We start from the raw sequence: 20,918 nt of genomic DNA, 5'->3' as shown, positions 1-20,918 counted from the left end.
CTCAGTCAGCTTAAACCATGTACAGTGGTACCTCTGGTTACGCACTTAATTCATTCTGGAGGTCCGTTCTTAACCTGAAACTGTTCTTAACCTGAAGCACCACTTTAGCTAATGGGGCCTCCCGCTGCCGCTGTGCCGCAATTTCTGTTCTCATCCTGAAGCAAAGTTCTTAACCCGAGGTACTATTTCTGGGTTAGCGGAGTCTGTAACCTGAAGCGTATGTAACCCAAAGTGTATGTAACCCAAGGTACCACTGTATATCAGTCTTTCTCAACCTGTGGGTCCCCAGATGTTGTTGGACTGCAACTCCCATCACCCCTAGCTAGCAAGGCCAGATCTCAGGGATGATGGGGGTTGTAGTCTAACAACATCTGGGGACCCACAGGTTGAGAACCGCTGATGTATATGGTAGAAGTGTGCAAAATGCTCCCAGAATGCAAAAGTTCACAGCTGACTCAAGGACAACGATCCAGATTTTACTGCAAAATGTACCCTAATCATCATGCAGTTCAGCTGCCACAAATGGATCCTTTCACAATTTGACAGGTCCCTGGAAAGTGGTCCCTTTGACAAGGGTGATTCAGCAGCAAAAAAAGCTAATGCTATTCTAGTCTGCATCAACAGAAGTCTAGTGTCCAGATCAAGAGAAGTAATAGCACCACTCTATTCTGCCTTAGTCAGACCATACCTGGAGTACTGTGTGTCCAATTCTGGGCACCACAATTTAAAAACAATGTTGACAGGCTGGAACGCCTGCAAAGGAGGGTGACCAAGATGATCAAGGGTCTGGAAACCAAGCCTTATGAGGAGCGGTTGAAGGAGTTGGAGACCTTCAGCCTGGAAAAGAGGAGACTGAGAGGAGATATGATAGCCATCTTCAAGGACAGTCACAAGGAAGATGGAACAAGCTTGTTTTCTCCTGCTCTGGAGGGTAGGATTCAAACCAATGGATTCAAGTTACAAGGAAGAAGATTCTCACTCAACATCAGGAAGAAAGTTCTGATACTAAGATTTAGTGGGCCCTCCTTCCTTGGAGGTTTTTAAGCAGAGGTTGGATGGCCATCTGTCACATATGATATAGCTGAGATTCCGGCACCTTCCCACTCTATGATTCTATTGAGCGAGAGAGAAGCTCCAAACAGAGGTTTGCTAAAAGGGGTTGGACGTTAAGTGTGCTTTTAGGGAAGGCGCTTGCGATATCCGTGTTTCAGTTTGTGTGTTGGTTGATTCGACTGATAAAGAACAGCTGAGCTTTTGAGTTAGAGGGTACGACTGTCTGAAAGGCACAGACCCTGGCTCTATCCTTCTGCAAACAAAGTATTGAGAATACAGCATGTGTACTGCTCCTTAGCTCTTTGGCCCAGTTTAAAACAAGACCCAGCTCCCGAACAGCCCAATGCAGTTATCTTTGAACCCAACTTCATTTTTTTTACTGTGAACTGCAATCTGGAAGTGGGGATGTTTTGATATAACCAACACTTGTTTGCACAGCAGTGCTCCTAATTAAGCTGAAATGTCACCACGTTCGTATGTCTGTGTAACATCTTCTATTCACCTATTTTTAAAGGTCACTCCCCACAGGAAGCAACCTCATTTGAAACTTAACCAAAACGGCCTTTCTGTGGCATCTTTCTGATAAAATGGTATCATACATAGGAAGCTGCCTTAGACCGTTGGTATATTCGTGGGACATGGGTGGCACTGTAGTCTAAACCACTGAGCCTCTTGGGCTTGCCGGTCGGAAGGCTGGCAGTTTGAATCCCCTCAATGGAGTGAGCTCCCGTTGCTCTGTCCCAGCTCCTGCCAACCTAGCAGTCTGAAAGCATGTCAGTGCAAGTAGATAAATAGGTACCACTGTGGCAGGAAGGTAAACGGCATTTCCTTGCACTCTGGTTTCCGTCATGGTCTCCCGTTGCGCCAGAAGTGGTTTAGTCATGCTGGCCACATGACCCGGAAAGCTGTCTGCAGACAAACACTGGCTCCCTCGGCCCGAAAAGCGCTGCAAACCCATAGCCACCTTTGACTGGACTTAACTGTCCTTTACTTTTACTTTTATGTCTGGTTTAGTATTGGCTACCCTGGCTGGCAACAGCTCTCCAAGGCTCTTCAGAAGGCTGCAGAAACAAATCCTTCCCAGCCCTATATGTAGGTACCTGGGATTGAAATGATAGAATTGTAGCGCTGGAAGGGACCCGAGGGTCATCTAGTCCAGCCCCCTGCAATGCAGGAATCCTGCCCACAGCTGTCCCCAGGTAGGCTTGAACCACCAACCTTCTGGCTAACAGCCAGATGCACTGACCAATTTGTACCATGGGCTTACCCCACAATTGGCCGCAAATTTTAATTTATGCTGTTGGGTTGTCTTGTGTGCTAACAGCTTGCAGGGCGTTTCCTGCAATGTGAGGGGCGGAGGTGGCTTAGACCCTTTTATATAGAAAGCTCAGGTTGTCTTCTTCATGAGGCTGGTGGGAACAGCTGGGATGGGCTAACCGTGTTAATACGGACAGCCGTGCAGACAAAACGTTGCTCAATACTGCCATCTAATCAGCCTATCAGCAGCTGCCCATAATTCCACGTCTCTGGTTTTCTCTTTCCACAATTTTATTTGCGACATTTTATGTACCACCTTTTCTTCCCAAGAGTTCAAGGCAGCGTATGTCATTCTCCCACATTATTCTCGCAACAACCCTGTGAGGTAGGTTGGGTTAAGAGGCTGTGTGTGGCCCAAGGTCACCCAATGAGCTTAATGGCTGAGTGGGGATTTGAACCCTGGTGTCCCAGGTCTCCCTGGTCTCCAACACTTGAATCTCTGCACCCCACTGGCATGCACTCACTCTGTGAATGTGCTTCACTGTGTTGTTGTTTAGTCATTTAGACGTGTCAGACCCTTCGTGACCCCATAGACCAGAGCACGCCAGGCACGCCTGTCTTCCACTGCCTCCCGCAGTTTGGTCAAACTCATGCTGGTAGCTTCGAGAACACTATCCAACCATCTCGTCCTCTGCTGTCCCCTTCTCCTTGTGCCCTCCATCTTTCCCAACATCAGGGTCTTTTCCAGAGAGTCTTCTCTTTTCATGAGGTGGCCAAAGTATTGGAGCCTCAGCTTCAGGATCTGTCCTTCCAGTGAGCACTCAGGGCTGATTTCCTTCAGAATGGATAGGTTTGATCTTCAAAAGAAGATAATAATTCAAAAGAAAGCAAACTTACCTAATTTTTACTTTCCCAAACAATTGGAGAACTGTAGCACAGCCGTCCTTCAAAAGACATACTACTCTGGATTTCACAATGCAGTTCTCCAGTCAAGTGTTATGTAGAAGAATGCATGTATTAGGGTAAAGTGTACCTCAAAATGCCTATATTAGGGGAAATAATATACAAAGATGCATTGCATTAAGCAATATTGCTTTGCAAATACCTGCACGTTGGACAAAATGTTTCTGTTAGGAGAAAATCACGCCAAAGTGTTGGTGAATATTCATGAGGGTTTTTTCTAAATGCAAACTGATGTGGCAAGCTGAACATCCTTTTCTGGAAAACTTCTTTCGCTCAGCCCTAAATTATTTTAACGGTTAAATATGGAGACAGGAAGCAAAACAAGGCACTGATGCTTCTGGCCATTACGCCCCCTTGTTATCTCAAATAGCAGTTTCAGAGCAGTTAATGAGAAACAAAATAGTGTCATTTACAATATATCCTAGTTGGCTCCTTTTTTTTTCTTCCTTCCTTAAGCGTAATTGCTTGTGCCCTTCATTGCCTCTTCCTTTCTCAAACATGTTTCTGGAAGCAAAAGAAAAAGTCGACATTTATTGAGATGCACAACTCTGCCATTGTACAATGAGGTTACAACTTCACTGCCGCAAGTCCAGGGGGCCTGTCTGACTCAACCCTGGCTGAGGGATGAGTCCAGCAGTAATAGTAATAATAATAATAATAATAATAATAATAATAATAATAATAATAATAATAATAATAATAGCGATAATACATCAAACATTAAAAACCTCCCTAAACAGGGCTGCCTTCAGATGACTTCTAAAAGTCAGATAGTTGTTTATTTCCTTGACATCTGATGGGAGGGTGTTCCACAGGGCGGGTGCCACTACCGAGAAGGCCCTCTGCCTGGTTCCCTGTAACCTCACTTCTCGTAGTGAGGGAACTGCCAGAAGATCCTCGGAGGAGCCGTTCAGGCTGAACAATGGGGGTGGAAACGCTCCGTCAGGTATACTGGTCCGAGGCTATTTAGGGCTTTCAAGGTCACCACCAACACTTTGAATTGTGATCCGAAATGTACTGGGAGCCAATGTAGGTCTTTCAAGACCGTGTTATGTGGTCTAGGTGGGCCGCCCCCAGTCACCAGACTAGCTGTCGCATTCTGGATTAGTTGTAGTTTCTGAGTCACCTTCAAAGGTAGCCCCACGTAAAGCGCAGTAGATTTAGGGGAGTGGGTGTAGAGTCTTGACACCACAGGTGGCACCACAAATATGATTTAGAATGGGAGCACGGAAACGGGGAGCACCAGATTTTGGTGTCGCACAGAGCTCCACTAACATTTGTGAGCCCAAGATCCTCCACTGATGGGCACCAGACAGGTGCCAATCATGCTGTCCCTTGCTGCCAGCCCTAGGGTAAACTCAGCCCATGAGAATTGTTCTGCTTCTTATGGACAAAACTTCTGACATCTGAGCAGGTTAGAGCTATGATGAGCAGGAGGTCCTACCCTGTTGGAAAAGATCTTAAGCATTCCCCTGTTCTATATTTCCGGGGCTTCAGCATGGAAACTCTGTGATACATGTATTTCGCACAGACGTTTGGGGACTAATCCCAAATATGCCTAACTTGGCAAATCTGACACAATGAGGAAAGGTTAAACTATGATTGCGATCTCTGCTAAGCTTGTCCTGGCTAGAAGGCATTTTTTGCATAGCTTTGCGATGTGCATAATTCCCTCCCAAAAAGAGAATTATTATGAAGTCAGCAGAATAGTGAAGAAACTATTTATTTTCCTGCTTTTGAGGAGCTGTGTATAGTTGCTGGAAGATTGTATTCCCTCCCCCCTCTTTAAGCTCTTGACTTCAAGGTTCAGAAAGAGACTCGCTGTTCTGGCTTCTCTAGAGCAATGCATCAAAACTATTAGGCAGTAGTGCTGAGCGAAAATGCACCCCAACTCCACTTCCCAGCACCCCGCTTCTGCTGGTGCTATATTTTCTCAATACTACCTATTCAGAAAATGCCCATGCAATAGTTATTTCCCGATCCTGCCCTCACTCAGTCAAATGGGAGGGACTGGCTTCATCAAACTTCCAACCCTTTCCCCCAAACCCAGTTTCATACTTGAGAAGTTCTCAGAAGAAATCTTTGCTTAGCTCTGCTTAAGAAAAATGCAGAATGCATAGAGAGTCATTTCCCAGGAAAAGCTTGTTTGCTGGAGCAGGTGGCAAATCAGAAGTGTGACTAGACTGTGGCCAAGAAGGACACCCTCACCTTTTGTTCAATCCAGGCAGGTCAACTGTTTCAAAAACCTGAAATAAGTAACACACCTTTTCAGGTTGGCAGACAGGAAAGTCATATATCAGCTTGGAGGCATTCATACCAGGAAAAGGAGGTATCATTGCAGTTTTTCCTCCGTTTCTGCAGCCTAACACAGTGAAGCTGGACCATAAAGAAGGCTGGTCGCCGAAGAATTGATGCTTTTGAATTCTGATGCTGGAGGAGACTCTTGAGAGTCCCATGGACTGCAAGAAGATCAAACCTATCCATTCTGAAGGAAATCAGCCCTGAGTGCTCACTGGAAGGACAGATCCTGAAGCTGAGGCTCCAATACTTTGGCCACCTCATGAGAAGAGAAGACTCCCTGGAAAAGACCCTGATGTTGGGAAAGATGGAGGGCACAAGGAGAAGGGGATGACAGAGGACGAGATGGTTGGACAGTGTTCTCGAAGCTACCAGCATGAGTTTAACCAAACTGCGGGAGGCAGTGGAAGACAGGAGTGCCTGGCGTGCTCTGGTCCATGGGGTCACGAAGAGTCGGACATGACTAAATGACTAAACAACAACAAGTTCGCTTTCATATGTGAACTAAATCAAATCTCACACACCTCAACTACCTGCCAGCATGTTCAGGTAGTTCATGGTGATCTTTATGGGAAATTGCCCTTTCTGTGTTCTAGAGCCTTGATTTCCAGACATTTTTCGTAAGCATAAACATGCAAGAGATTTCAAGATGCATTTTTGTAAAACTGATGGTATTTGCAATGTAGGTAAATGTATGATACGTCTGGAACTTGCGGTCCTCTGTTTACATGTGCTTCCCCTCCTCAAAGTAGCCTCAGAAGCAACTAGCCGAGCACTTCATTGGCAGCCCTGAAACTCCAACCATCTTCTCTGCAGCTCACCAAATCCTCACAGTGAGAAAAGAGAAGCCCATAAAACATCAGGGGGGAAGTTCTGGCTCCGTCTGCTTCCCACTGTGCTAGTTTTTACTTGCTGGCAATTATGTTACATGGAGAGCGTTCAAAAGTAGGGCTCCACACACACCCCCTCGCCGGAATGGAACAAATCCATTCTGCCAAGTTTCCCTCTTGTCTGAGTTCAGGTTGTAACCTTTGGGGGGCAAAGGCCTTGTCTTCATGCGCTCTGCAAAGCGCCATGAGCACTGATGGTGTGATAATGTTAGAATCATTGGATCGCAGAGTTGGAAGGCACCCTGAAGCTCATCTAGTCCAACCCTTTGCAAATGAGGAATCTCAACTGAAGCATCCATGGCAGATGGATAGGCAGACAAATCCAATAAGATGATGCCATCCTTGGCTCCTTAGGGAGGAAGGGTGGGTATAGGAATTCAACAAAACAACAACAATGGGAATGATAATTGATCCCATGTAGCTGTCTTAGGCTGTTCAATGGTGCTTTCTGAAAGTTCTGGTTCATCTTGTTCCACTTACAGGCAATTTGTTTTTGGAACCTGAATGAGTTATACGACAAGTTTGGAACCCTCCTGCAGAAATAGGTCATTTGACTTCCGTGTTTCAAAGAGGATTTGTTTTATATGACATAGTAATGGTAATCCTGCATGTTTGAGGGCCAAGCTTGATGTCATGTTTTCTTTTCTTCCAGAGATTGCTTTTGCAGTGATTCAAGTATATCTATGACAGAGAGAGAGAGAGAGAGAGAGAGAGAGAGAGAGAGAGAAGCAGGTTTTCCAAGGGGAAAAAACCATGACCAGAACCTGCCAGGGACTTTGAATGTGTTGAAGAGGATTTACTCCCTCGTAAATATGCTTAGGACTGCAGTCTCTTTGACTAATTTCTCTGAAATCATATATGTCCAAGGAATGATTCCAAAAAATAAAATGGCTTACAATCTGGAAGTGCTGGAGGAATCCTGATTCTCATGGGAATTATTTAGGTGCAACCCTGCCAGACATGTTGCAAAGCGGCACCAATATATGCAAAGATTTATTGATATAGGGAAAAGGGAAAATGGGAAGGACCCCTGGACAGTGAAGTCCAGTCAAAGGTGACTATGGGGTACGGCGCTCATCTCGATTTTCAGGCAGCTTTCCGGGTCATGTGGCCAGCAAGAATAAACCGCTACCAGCGCACGGAGGACCATGACAAGTGCCAGAGCCCACAGAAACACCACTTACCTTCCCGCCACAGCGATACCTATTTATCTACTTGCACTGGTATGCTTTTGAACTGCTAGGTGGGAAGAATCTGGGAGAGAGCAACTGGAGCTCACCCCATCATGTGGACTCAAACTGCCAGCCTTCCGATCAGCAAGCCCAAGAGGCTCAGTGGTTTAGACCACAGCACCACCCGTGTCCCTGTTTATTTATATATTGCAGGGCTCAGGAACCTGTGGCCCTCTGAATGTGCTTGGACTCCCACCAGCCCCAGCCAGTCAGGATTCTTGGGAGCTGTAGTCTATCTATTCCCTGATCCTGAGTGGGGTAACTGTGCCCCTGAAGGACCAGGTGTGCAGCCTGGGAGTCATTTTGGACTCACAGCTGTCCATGGAGGCACAGGATAATTCTGTGTCCAGGGCAGCTGCCTACCAGCTCCATCTGGTATGCAGACTGAGACCCTACCTGCCTGCAGACTGTCTTGCCAGAGTGGTGCATGCTCTAGTTATCTCGCGCTTGGACTACTGCAATGCGCTGTACGTGGGACTACCTTTGAAGGTGACCCGGAAACCGCAATTAATCCAGAATGCGGCAGCTAGACTGGTGACTGGGAGTGGCCACCGGGACCACATAACACCGGTCCTGAGAGATCTTCATTGTCTCCCAGTACATTTCAGAGCACAATTCAAAGTGTTGGTGCTGACCTTCAAAGCCCTAAATGGCCTCGGTCCTGTATACCTGAAGGAGCATCTCCACCCCCGTCGTTCAGCCTGGACACTGAGATCCAGCACTGAGGGCCTTCTGGCGGTTTCCTCATTGAGAGAAGTGAGGTTACAGTAAAACAGACAGAGGACCTTCTCGGTAGTGGCACCCGCCCTGTGGAATGCCCTCCCTTCAGATGTCAAGGAAATAAGCAGCTATCCTATCTTTAAAAGACATCTGAAGGCAGCCCTGTTTAGGGAAGTTTTTAATATTTAATGCTGTATTGTTTTTAACACTCGACTGGGAGCCGCCCAAAGTGGCTGGGGAAACTCAGCCAGATGGGCGGGGTATAAATAATAAATTATTATTATATCAACATATGGAGGTCCCGCCTATATGTATAGAAAAACCACAGAACTCTACTTCCAAGCTGGGGTATTATGAGTTTCGGGGAGTTCATAATGCTTGCCTCACAGAAGACTTGAGAATATTATGACCTCTTAATTCTTCCCTGGCAGGTGAATCTGTCTACTTGCGATCTGTATTGCTTTCCCTGTTTTGTTTTTTACCCATAGCTCTGTTCCATTCCTGCATTAATGACTACCAGCTTTGGCTGGTGACTCCTGGCTCATCTCTGCCTATGAAGACACAGCTTGAGCACACTGCGCAGCGCTACACAGACAACCGATAGCTTCATCTGCACCTATGGAAGGAGTCTCTGGTGGCTGCAGCATAAGAACTGTCCCAACTTCCAGGCTGTGCTTGCCACACATGTGAGAGGCTTTGTATAGCTTCGCACCTGTGCAATGTTCCTGTAATAATAGCTGTGAGAAATGGACAGAGTGAGAGCGCTCAGGACAGCACATGACTGTGCTGCTGACTGCACAGCATTCATGGGGACATAGCAAGCTGCCTGACGCCAACTCAGTCCATCTAGCTCACTATTGTCTACACAGACTGGCAGCCAGTTTCCAGGGTGATTGGCAGGAGCCTTTCCCAGCTATACCCGGAGATGCTGGCAATTGGACCTGATATCTTCTGCATGCTCTACCACTGAGCTATGGTCATAGAATCATAGAATTGTAGAGTTGGAAGGGGCCCCAAGAGATATCTAGTCCAACCCCCTGAAATGCAGGAAAACTTGAGAGGAAGTGGAGTTGCGGGCTTCACGCCCTCTCCACACATGCGGGGGCTGGCTCTCAGCCTCCATGTGATTGATGGAATTCCCAGCCGCGTCATCCCCTGGCCAGCCAATCAGCTGGCCTAGAGGGGCGGGGCTTGCACCTTATTAAACTGGTGTGACCGGGGATATCCCTCTTTGGACGCCGCAGCTCTTCAGGTGTCCCCCCCCCCCGTCGCCCTTTAGGTCCTTTCTTTGACCTTGCTATGGACTTTGGTTGGTTGGACGGCGGTCAAGGGGCCTGGTAGGATTTTTTTCCACTTTGCAAATTGGCACCAGCCACTTGGTTTTTCGCCTACCTCGTAGCAAATCGTCACAACCTTCTCAGCATTGGCGGTTAGGTATTGGTAGGGGTATTGTTATGTAGATGGAAGGGGGGGAGGAAGCGCCATCACTTCCGCCGCATAACAAAGGGTAGTCCTGTAAAGGATTCCGGGGGGCGTGGCCCTGTCTGAAGCCTATGGAGGCCAGGGCCTAAGGCACGCCCCCGAGCGGTGACACCCGGGGGAGTTCCTAGTTGATGTGCATCAGCAGGACTCCCCCTACTGGTGGTTAACCCTTCCCAGTCTTCAAGCAATCGGGCTCAAGCTGGATAGTCGGTTAGGACCAGTGCCTAAGCCAATACCACTCATTACCTGTAACCGATAAAGTTGTGGCCATTTTTGCCCATTAACCTAAATAATCATGTCTGGTGTCTTCATTTCCACCGGGGGGAGGCGGGAACTCACCACGCAACAGGAATGGGGAATCCTCCAAGCCCCCTGGATTGAAATGATCACCTCAGTCTTGGTGGCTGCTGAAATCCTGTGCTGTGCTTTGCAGCCCTGGAAAATCAGCCCTGCCAGGGGCTTTACAGGTGCTGTCGATCAGCCGATCAAAGGTACCCACAAATCCCTCTTTGGCCCAGCTGCAACTAAACTCGTCCCATACGTGATGTCAGGTGTAGAGCAGGTGGGTGTTGCTTGGCTCAAAATGCCTGGTGGGCCTAATTAGGCCTGCAAACCAGAAGTTCCTAACCCCTGCTTTAGAATCCGAATTCAGAGCAGAGCATCTGTAAATCAGAAGCACTGCCAAGACATCAGGGTTGCCTCCTTGTGCACAGGGATCAGCTGAACCGTTGCACCGCCTTGGGCTGGGAACTGACAGATGGATGACGCTCGCTGCATGTGGCGTATGATGTTTCTCCCTTCCTGCTTCTGGAGGGCACAAAACAAAATGATTAAAAGCAATCTGGAGATATTAGCTGTATAACAAGAGACGAATCTGGTGTCTCGTGTCCCCGGCTCTGATTTATGTTGGCTAGGTGTGCATTATATTCCCTGCCTCATCAGCTTTGCCAGACTCTCAACCAATAAATCTCACAAGGTGTTGCAACTTGTAATATTTTGAGCCGCGTGCCTTTATATAGACAACTCAACCGTGGATGGCATTGCTCCACCAGCGGGAGTCTTGGCCACGTGCCTCGCCCAGGAGGTCGAAAGAATGTTGTTTGCAGAAACTTCTGTCTTCTTTTACTTACATCCTTTGCATGTATATTAATTCCCCACCCACCCCTCTTTCCCCTTACCCCACCGCTACCGTAGAGTCTTAATTGTTATTAAGAGATGCACTTTGTACGCTTGTTTAAAAAAAAGGAGCGGAATCTATCAAAGGGACAAGACGGGAGATATCCGCAGAGCTTAAACAACAATCAAGCGAGCTGTTTTTTAATCATCTTTCGCTTGTAACATACATCTGATCCAATTATTGCCACAGAGGTGCTGGCAGAGTGCATCTTCGCTATGCAGAAAATATCGAAGCAGCAGCAATGGAGAGAGAGAGAGAGAGAGAGAGAGAGAGAGACCATATGCCATTATGTAGCAACTGTGCTTTGAAGCAACCTCTCGCTGAAACATCACAAGATCAATACTGCAGAGAGTTCCACTCTCCTGTATTATTACGCGGAAGCTTCCTGCTGGCGGCCGGCGGCCCACATCCCATTTAATTGCACTCGCATTTAAAATTCTGCTGCACCTGCAACGTCTGCCGTTGTTTGCAAGCCGGTTATGAACAATGAAAACTTTCCCCCAAAATGTCAGGCGAGAGGCAACGGCCATAAATCATCCGCCGATAGCATCACGTGAACCTGGCTCCCAAGGCAAATGGCCCTGAAGATGGAGAGTGCCGAGTTTATCAGACAGGCAGCATCTTCCACTGACGCCGGCAAAGCGAACCACAAGCAGAAGACAAGACATGGGTACCTTTCCTTCCTACTGTTTTCCAACGCTAGGGCCAAAAAGGTTTCCCTGCCTTTATGGATCCTTTACCATTTTGCTCTGTTTTTGTTTCCCTTCTTCTTCATTTTAGTGTAAATTAAAAAATATTTATATACCACTTTTCATTTCTTAAAAAATAAATAAATCAGAAAGTGGTGTGAAGCACAACGCAAAAATACAATAAACCAAACCAATCATGAAAAAGTTGTGGGAATGTTCCGGGAGGCAGGAGAGGATATATTGTTTGATGATATTCTTCCTAACTTGCGTTAGCAAGTTCTGTATCTTGGCAGAGTTTAAACATTCCCCTTTTAATCGCACAGCGGTTAGCTTGTTGCAGGCTCGTCTGAGCCTCTCAATATAAGATTCCTGATAAGATCCCTTCTTGTCCCTCTTGAAAAGAATAGACACGACAGTCTTATTAAAGTCAATATAAAAGTAGTTTACTTACAATCTTTCAGTTCACAGTTAGATCCCTGAAGGCAGACTTAGGTTACAAAAGTACATATCTACATGAACTATCCCATAAGGGATTTAGTCCCAAGTGAGTGCGACCGAGCAGTGACTGAGTCACTTCTCCTAATACATAGGAAAACAAAAATGGAGGAGAAGAAAAAGAAGCACACAGAGGAGGTGTGCTCCTCTATCCAGAATAGGCCACACCCACTTCAAGTCACATGCAGTGGAAGGTCTGTCCCAGCCCAGCAGGAAACAGGAAGTTTTCTCCCGAGTGGTACAAAACATTCCCTAACATGTCCACTGTAGGAATGTTGTTCTTGACTGCTACAAGTTTCACATCCCACAAAAGTAAATCCAAAACGAACAGATTACAAGCCAGACTGATAATTCGTTTGATAGGGTGGTAAAAGGTAAAGGTAAAGGGACCCCTGACCATTAGGTCCAGTCGCGGATGACTCTGGGGTTGCGGCACTCATCTTGCTCCATAGGCTGAGGGAGCCAGCGTACAGCTTCCAGGTCATGTGGCCAGCATGACTAAGCCGCTTCTGGTGAACCAGAGCAGCAAACAGAAACGCTGTTTACCTTCCTGCCGGAGTGGTACCTATTTATCTACTTGCACTTTGACGTGCTTTCGAACTGCTAGGTTGGCAGGAGCAGGGACCGAGAAACGGGAGCTCACCCCGTTGCGGGGATTCAAACCGCCAACCTTCTGATCAGCAAGCCCTAGGCTCTGTGGTTTAGGGTGGTACATATGGTTTAATTTGCACTGATTTGTTTGTTTCTTTGTTTATTAGATTTATATACCACCTTTTCTTCCAAGCAGCTCAAGGTGAGGATACATGGTTCTCCCCTCCCCATTTTATCCTCACAACAACCCTGTGAGGGAGGTCAGGCTGAGAGGCAATGGCGGGCCCAAGGCCACGCAGTAAGATCAAGGCTGAGTGAGGATTCGAACCCCAGCCTCCAACACTGACCATTATACCACACTGGCTCTAAAAGAGAGAACGCTCTTGAGCTTGTGCAGAGTATCTAAACACACGGTGTAACTTCAGACTTAGCTTGCTGAATGGCAGGCTTGTGTTTCTAACAGAGCTACGGTTCCCACACTCCCCTGTGAAGAGGGGTTGAATGTTAAACCACTTTGGAAACTGTTGCGGGGGGGGGGAGGGAGGGAATTGGGGTCCCCTCACAACTCTCAGCACCCTTAACAAATGGCAGTTCCCAGAATCCTTTGAGAGAAGCCCTGACTGCTTAAACTGGCATCACAGCACTTTAAATGCTTTGTGTGAATGTGGCCCAAATCTCATTCTGTGGCCAGCCTGGCCAGTCTTTCTGGGCTGAAAAGAGCGCTTTCAAACTGCAGCCTGTATTTAGTATTTAGTTTCTAGTTAAGTATGCCTTATTCTCCGCACCAGTTAGTTTTGCACAAATAATTTTGTGTTGCTTTTTTTTTTTAAAAAAAAAGCAACACAAGAAATCTCTCTTGATTTCCCATGATCCTCCATGCTGAGACATTACAAATCAAAAATAAAGGATTTCCACGCATAGCTGGCTTCCGTTCTCGATTCCCCTTCAAGCTGCCTGCGCCGGTATATGAATTAAATGACCCTGGAGCCAGACAGGCTGCGGAGATCTGTTATTCTTAACTGCCATTTGCAACGGCTCCGAAAGCTCTTTTTTCCTTCCCAAAAAAGGGAAGTGTGCAAGAGCACAGAGGGATTCCAACTGTTTCAAGCGGCCATTCGCTGCTGCTGCTGCTGCTCTTGTTGCTCTCATTATTTGCAAAGGAGATTGACAGCTCTGGCAATAACAATAACCTTTAGCTTTGCATTTACGACAAGACACTAATGATCTTCGCCAAGGGTTTAAAGGAGAGCCCACTGCAGCTGGGAGAGGTCATCTTTCGTTATTGGCTCTCATTTTATCCGTTATGCATTTATTTTAGTCGAGACGGCTGTGGCAGGCATGCCAAATTGAACATGGGCATAGAAGAACAGGGAAGATTTCTGCATAGGCCTACGGAGAGAACTTTGGCCTTGTGGCAAACTCGTTTTGAGTTCCCTTCTCTGCCCCATTCTACAATTCTGGGGTGAGGAACCAGTGGCCCTCTGGCTACTATTGGATGACAACTCCAGCATGGCCAATGGTCAGGGATGATGGGAGTTTAATGTCAACATTTGGAGGGTCACAGGTTTCTCTTTCTTTCTTTCTTTCTTTCTTTCTTTCTTTCTTTCTTTCTTTCTTTCTTTCTTTCTTTCTTTCTTCATTATATACTGTAAGTATCTTTGCCAGAAACCACTAAAGAAGACCTTAAATCAAAATGCATTTGTGTTAGTTTTCATTTTAGGGTTTTCGTCATTTCATTTTAAGAACACCAGAAAAGCCCTCTGGATCAGGCCAGCGGCCCATCTGGCCAACATCTTTGTGGCGTTTGCCCTCCTATGTGTGTGACATCATACTGGGTTCATAGGGAAAGGCTTAACTAATTGTAAAATGACTAACCAATGAGAACCCAGGGGGCAGAGTTAACTGTGTATATGGTTTAAGCACAGAGGTTTTTTTATGGAGTTAGAGTTGTTGAGAAGACAGTCTGGAGTTAGAAGAGACAGAGAAGAGAAGTCTGTGGGTTGGGCTAGTCTGGTGTGAGAGAGTGAGAGAATTTGTTAAGAGGAGTCAGTCAAACAGTTGAGATAATCAGTCAGAAGGTATTAGGAAGGTATAGGCTGGTAGAGAAACTAAAGTTAAGATACTGACAGGAATATTATCAGAGAAACCATAAACTTGTTAATGTTTGTAAAATACACTTGGTTTTTTTGGTTCACTTTTAACAACTGTCTGGACTCAGTGTTTTACCAGAGAGTAATGGGTTGGTGGCAGCGGGGAAGCGAGCACAGTGGTGGCACAGGGATCAAGACACAGTTAAACGTCTGGGGACTCTGTGTGATCGCCACAATCCTGTTCTCACAGTGGCCAACCCGATGCCTGAGGGAAACCCCAAAGCAGGATTTGAGCGCATCCTGTGACTTTTAGCAACTGGTACTCAGAAGCACTACTGACTCCAACTAAGGAAGCAGAGCATAGCCCTCCTGGCTAAGATTTTGTGTGATTTGGACATCCACATCTCAGCTTGTCTGCATTCATCTTACAGCTATGAGTCATAACGTAAGTAAAACATCAACACAAAATGAAATCCAAAAGCCATATTTACAGAATTGCAGGTGCTGGCAAGAACTGTCATGAGATAAGTAAGTACCTTAAAACCAGTGCTTTTTTCCTCTAAAAAAAAAATTAGGGGTACTCTCATTTTGACTCAAGAAAATCACCATTTTCTAGTTCAAATCGGGGAAAATAAATACAGTAAATGGACAAAAGTACAAAGAACATGCATTACCTCATATTACACAGCTGACAGCTCACAGTAACTTCCACATTGGCATGAGGTTGTGTGCACTAACATCTTCCCGATTCCTCTGTTTGCTGTTGGCGTCTGTCGCCAGATGTCGTCCTTTCAAAAACCATACACTGAAGGCTTAAACAAACACAAAGGAGGACGTACCAATTTTATAAACATTAAGTTGGCTACAGTGTTTAGATGCATTCCACACTGCTTCACACATTAAACGCTCACTTCCAACTGAAACTCAGGAAACACTGGGAAAGGAAATGAAGCCGCCATCGGAGGTGGTAACAACGAAACTGACCAGTCACCGTGCTAGATTCCAACTCCTGCTTCACACATGAAACATTCGCTTCTGTCTGAGTCTCAGGAAAAACCATGATAAGAAATGAAGCCACCATCAGGAGTAGCAACGGAACTAACGATTCACCGTGCTAGAGAAGAAACTAAAAGTTTTCATTTTTTTTAGTTTCGTTTAGTTTAGTTTTAGTTTTTTAGTTTCATTTTTTTAGATTCACAAAATGTTTAGGGGTATGCGTGCCCCTGCGTCCCCCCCAGAAAAAGGACTGCTTAGAACAACCTATCAAAGTTGCTCACCTGGATTGCGAATGTGGCCTTTCTGTTTGGAAAATGCGGCTTTTTCAGGCAGCCATTTTGAACATCTATGTCATTTCTCCCCGTTGTACTTCCTCCTGTTCCTTAAAAAAAGGGGGGAAGCGCTTTGGTATAATTTCCTCAGCCTCCCCTTTCATTCTGTTCAAGAGCTCCGAGAGGTATTCTAATATTAATAAAAGCCAAGCGCAGGCAAAGTCGCCCAGGCAAGATTATTCACACAGAACAATGTGTCAGTAATGTGGGTGTACACGGACTGTAAATTCAGCCTGCGACGCACAGGAAAATAGATTGCGGTGTCAACTTAATCAATGGTTCATCCCAATACTTCTCCAGCAGTTGGCCCTTATTACAATCACGGGACTGGCCTACCACAGTGGGGGAAAAATCAATCCGCTGCATTTTCTAAGCCCTGAGAATAACAGCAAAAACATAGTAAGAAATACCAATAGCAAATAACCATATTACTCCACCAAATAGCAGAGGTGAAGTGTGTTTTCCACACAGCAAAAATGCCCAGAAATCCTTTCAGGACATTATTGCAGATGTTTCAGGCAGACAAAAAGAGTACAGCGGTTGTTGTATGCCCAACATCATTAAACACTCGCACCCGTGAATCTGACATTTGTTATCGTCAAAGCGAGTGGGGCCTGCAACAAGACATTGCAGCGTGGAGTGCACTGTCTTTCAGGGGTCTGGCCGGCCAGGTCCTTTTTCATGCTTCTGCATTCCATTCGTCCTCTGTTACCCTTTTTGTTCTCTACGCACAATAGTCAGTCATCCTTTCAACTGCCAGATCAAGAGCATTTCAGGGTTCTGAAGGGGGGGAAAGCCACAAACAAATAAATATAACAGCCACTATTCTGCCAGCAGCAGATTTCCTATTTTGGTTCCTTCTGCCTCTGAGGCTGCCGTTTTGCGCCTACGTCTTTGGGATAAAGCCCTGCTGGTTTCAGTGGAGCTGACTTCTAAGTAAACACACAGACGAGGATGGGCAAGCCTGTTGTCTCTCATTCCACAATATGTATTTCACCCTCTAATAGCTCTGCAGGCTGTTTAGCTTGATTGCTTCTCCTGCTGCCAGCAATGCCACATTCCATCTATTAACCACATTCTGTGCAAGGAATTCCACTTAAACTCTGCAAAGCTCTTGCACCGTGCCTGAAGTGCACATCCCTGCTGCTCCCGTATTTGACGTGAGCTAATAATAACCCAGGTAGCGTTTATCTTTTCTGCTCCCCTTATGAAAATTTTGTTTACCTTAACGAGGTCCCTCTGTTCAGCTCTCGGTTTTCAAAGGCTTTGCTGTTGGGATTCCATTGCTCCCCTCTCCATCCTTCCTGAAGAACCAAAGTCTCTCTTTCTATGTGTATGTCTTCTTTTTTTATCCTACTGGTTGCCTTCTGTTCTGTGCTTTCCATTTTTAGCACGCCATTTGTCAAGCGGAACCGCGCACAGGATTTCAGGCTTGGCCTCTGTGCATCCCCTTGCTTCGGCAGAGCAGGGCAGCGCCTTCCAAGTCGCACGCAAGACGCCGCTTTCTGGTGTTAGACGATGGAGAATCTGTATCCGTGCTGAACGATCTGAGAGGTTTATCTGCCAGTCCTTTGCCAGATGGCTTATGACAATCCACACGCTGTTCCTTTCTCTCGAGGATCTTTGAAATCAGAAGTCGCCAAGATGCACGAAAGCTTGGTCAATCAGAGCTTTGAGGGTGGGTTAAAAACCTAAAAAGAGCTCTGCTGGATCAGACCAAAGACCCATCTATTAACAACAACAACAACAACAACAACAACAACAACAACAACAACAACAACAACAACAATTTTATTATTTATTTGCCACCCATCTGACTGGGTTTCCCCAGCCACTCTGCACAACTCTCAACAAAATATTAAAAATGCAATAAAACATCAGCCATTAAAAACTTCCCGGAACAGGGCTGCCTTCTAAAATCAGTTAGAAGAAGAAGAAGAGTTTGGATTTGATATCCCGCCTTTCACTCCCTTTAAGGAGTCTCAAAGCGGCTAACATTCTCCTTTCCCTTCCTCCCCCACAACAAACACTCTGTGAGGTGAGTGGGGCTGAGAGACTTCACAGAAGTGTGACTGGCCCAAGGTCACCCAGCAGCTGCATGTGGAGGAGCGGGGAAGCGAACCCGGTTTCCCAGATTACGTGACTACCGTTCTTAACCACTACACCACACTGGCTCTCAGTTAGCTGTTAGTCATCTGATGGGAGGGCGTTCCACAGGGCGGGCACCGCTACTATGGCCAACCAGCTACCTACAGGAAACCAAAAGGCCTTTGTAACTGTTGTTGATTATCATTGTTGACAACACACACAATGTAACAGGCTGTTTTTGACTATGTAACTTCTATTTCAAACACAATTCAACATATAATATCTCACAATGTGTAATTCTGTAGACCAACACATCATGCAAGCAGAACATATCCTGAGAAATTAAAGTCCAATGGATGGTCAGGAGATAAAGTCCATTCAGTTCCTAAATTGGCATATTGGCAATAACCACAATATGGTATGCTTATCTTGTTGTGGTTATTGCCAATATGCCAATATTTAATTTCTCAGAATATGTTCTGTTTGCATAATGTGTTGGTCTATGGAATTACACATTGTGAGATACACATTGTGAGATATTATATGTTGAATTGTGTTTGAAATAGAAGTTACATAGTCAAAAACAGCCTGTAACGTTGTGTGTCTTGTTACCAGGATTGTATTTGCATAACCTAAGGTTTAGTAGTGTTTTGATTATCATTACTGAAGCAATCCAAACCCAACACACACACACACACACACACACACACCTGACAAGTAAGAATAACTATTCATGAATCTGGCAAAGTGGGTTCTAGTTCCTGAAAGCTAATGGCACAATATGTTCATTTTTATTTTTTAAGGTGCCACAAAACTTGTTTTCATAGAATCACAGAACTGTAGAGTTGGAAGGGACCCCAAGAATCATCTGCTCCAGTCACCTGAAATGCAGGAACCACTGCTAAAAATTGCATTTTATGAGTTTGTGTCTGGCTGCTCAGAGGAAACCTATGTTGAACACCTTCTTGCTGACAAAGACCCAGATGTCACAAGGGCTGTCAAGAAATTCTGTTTTATGGCAATGAGGACAAGACAGGTCGTGGTGACAGCGACGGTCAGTGAATCAATACTGATTTTAGACTCTGCTACTTTAGCTGATAAATAAGTATACAGTGGTACCTCGGGTTACATATGCTTCAGGTTACAGACTCTGCTAACCCAGAAATAGTACCTCAGGTTAAGAACTTTGCTTCAGGCTGAGAACAGAAATCGTGCAGTGGCAGCGGGAAGCCCCATTAGCTAAAGTGGTACCTCAGGTTAAGAACAGTTTCAGGTTAAGAACGGACCTCTGGAACGAATTAAGTGCTTAACCCGAGGTACCACTGTATAGGAAATTATCGATTTTGTCTATTGCTTCTGCCCCTTGGTGCGGATGTAGGTCTTTTTTTCAGCTGGAGCTCTCCAGAACTCAGTTCTGGCATCTCTCAGGTGGGTGCCCTTGCCATTATAAGAGAACAAGGGAGATGTTCAGGTTGAGTTCCAACACTTCTTTTTCTAGAAAAATAACACTGTTAAATGTATGGTACTAATGTTGCCCGGAACTTTCTGCAAGCTTATACCCACTTACCTGCTAGTGAAATCTCATTGAATTCAGTGGGCTTATTTTTTAGTAGACATGTATATATCTCTATTCAAGACGTAAGTCTGGAGGTGAGGCTTCAGTGCTGATATCCCTTCTGGCTAGCAGGAGGAGAATAAATTATACAAAGTAAACAAACATGGAATTGAACTTACTTTATATGATTTATTCAGCTGCTCTTGGCTCCGAGTTTGGGTTTATTTGTTTGTTTATTTATTTTAGTAATAAATCACTGCCCATAAAAAAAAAGGATTGTGACACTCTGGGGCACAATGTTTTGGAAAATAAACAGGGGATGATGAAATTATTATTATTATTATTATTATTATTATTATTATTATTTCTATATCGCTTTATTTTTTTAAGGGAAAAAACCTCAAAGCAGTTTACAGCATCAGATAAATCAATCCAGAATAAAACATTACTGAAAAGAAAGTCAACTATAAAGCACACATTCAAACCAAATTAGTTAACAGGAAGCTAAAATATTATCTTTAAAGTTTTCAAAAGAAAAAAGTACGAAGGAGGTCAGCTACAGAATGCATACTTAACACAACAAAGCTACACCTAACATTTCTTTTTTCAAAAGAAAACATCACTAAAGGATGTATAAAATGCACATTTGAAATAGCGTAAGTAGTAAGAGAATAAAAGATCATCTTAAGCATAGGACATATCTGCTGCTGTTGCTGGCAATCTTGCCAATGGGAATTCATGGTGAGAGGCGGCTGTAGAAGCTCCGGCTCAGTGGCCTGGGTCTGCACTATCAGACAGCCAAGGTAGCACACAACATGCCTCCAGACGAAACACAGTACAGTTGTACCGTGGTTCTCGAACGCCTTGGTACTCGTACCTTTTGGCTCCCAAATGCCACAAACCCAGAAATGAGTGTTCCGGTTTGCGAAAGTTCTTTGGAACTCGAACGTCCGACTTGGCTTCTGCGGCTTCCAGTTGAGTGCAGGAAGTTCCTGAAACCAATCAGTTTC

General features: G+C 45.4%; 1 long non-coding RNA gene across 2 annotated transcripts; it reads right to left on the bottom strand.

The window, feature by feature from the left end:
* Positions 1 to 12,733: 12,733 nt before the first annotated feature.
* Positions 12,734 to 20,125, bottom strand: LOC310705425. Of its 2 annotated transcripts, XR_014525267.1 has the most exons (4): positions 19,921 to 20,125; positions 17,490 to 17,968; positions 15,612 to 15,749; positions 12,734 to 14,529 (listed from the first exon to the last, which is right to left on the bottom strand). It is a non-coding gene; the product is annotated as an uncharacterized lncRNA (long non-coding RNA). The 2 variants fall into 2 exon arrangements; XR_014525268.1 differs by lacking the exon at positions 12,734 to 14,529 and having other exon boundaries at positions 15,209 to 15,749.
* Positions 20,126 to 20,918: the final 793 nt, after the last annotated feature.

This window comes from Podarcis liolepis (genome assembly GCF_965112155.1).
Source record: "Podarcis liolepis genome assembly, chromosome: 4".
NCBI lineage: Eukaryota > Metazoa > Chordata > Lepidosauria > Squamata > Lacertidae > Podarcis > Podarcis liolepis.
This window is presented reverse-complemented; position numbering and strand designations above follow the sequence as displayed.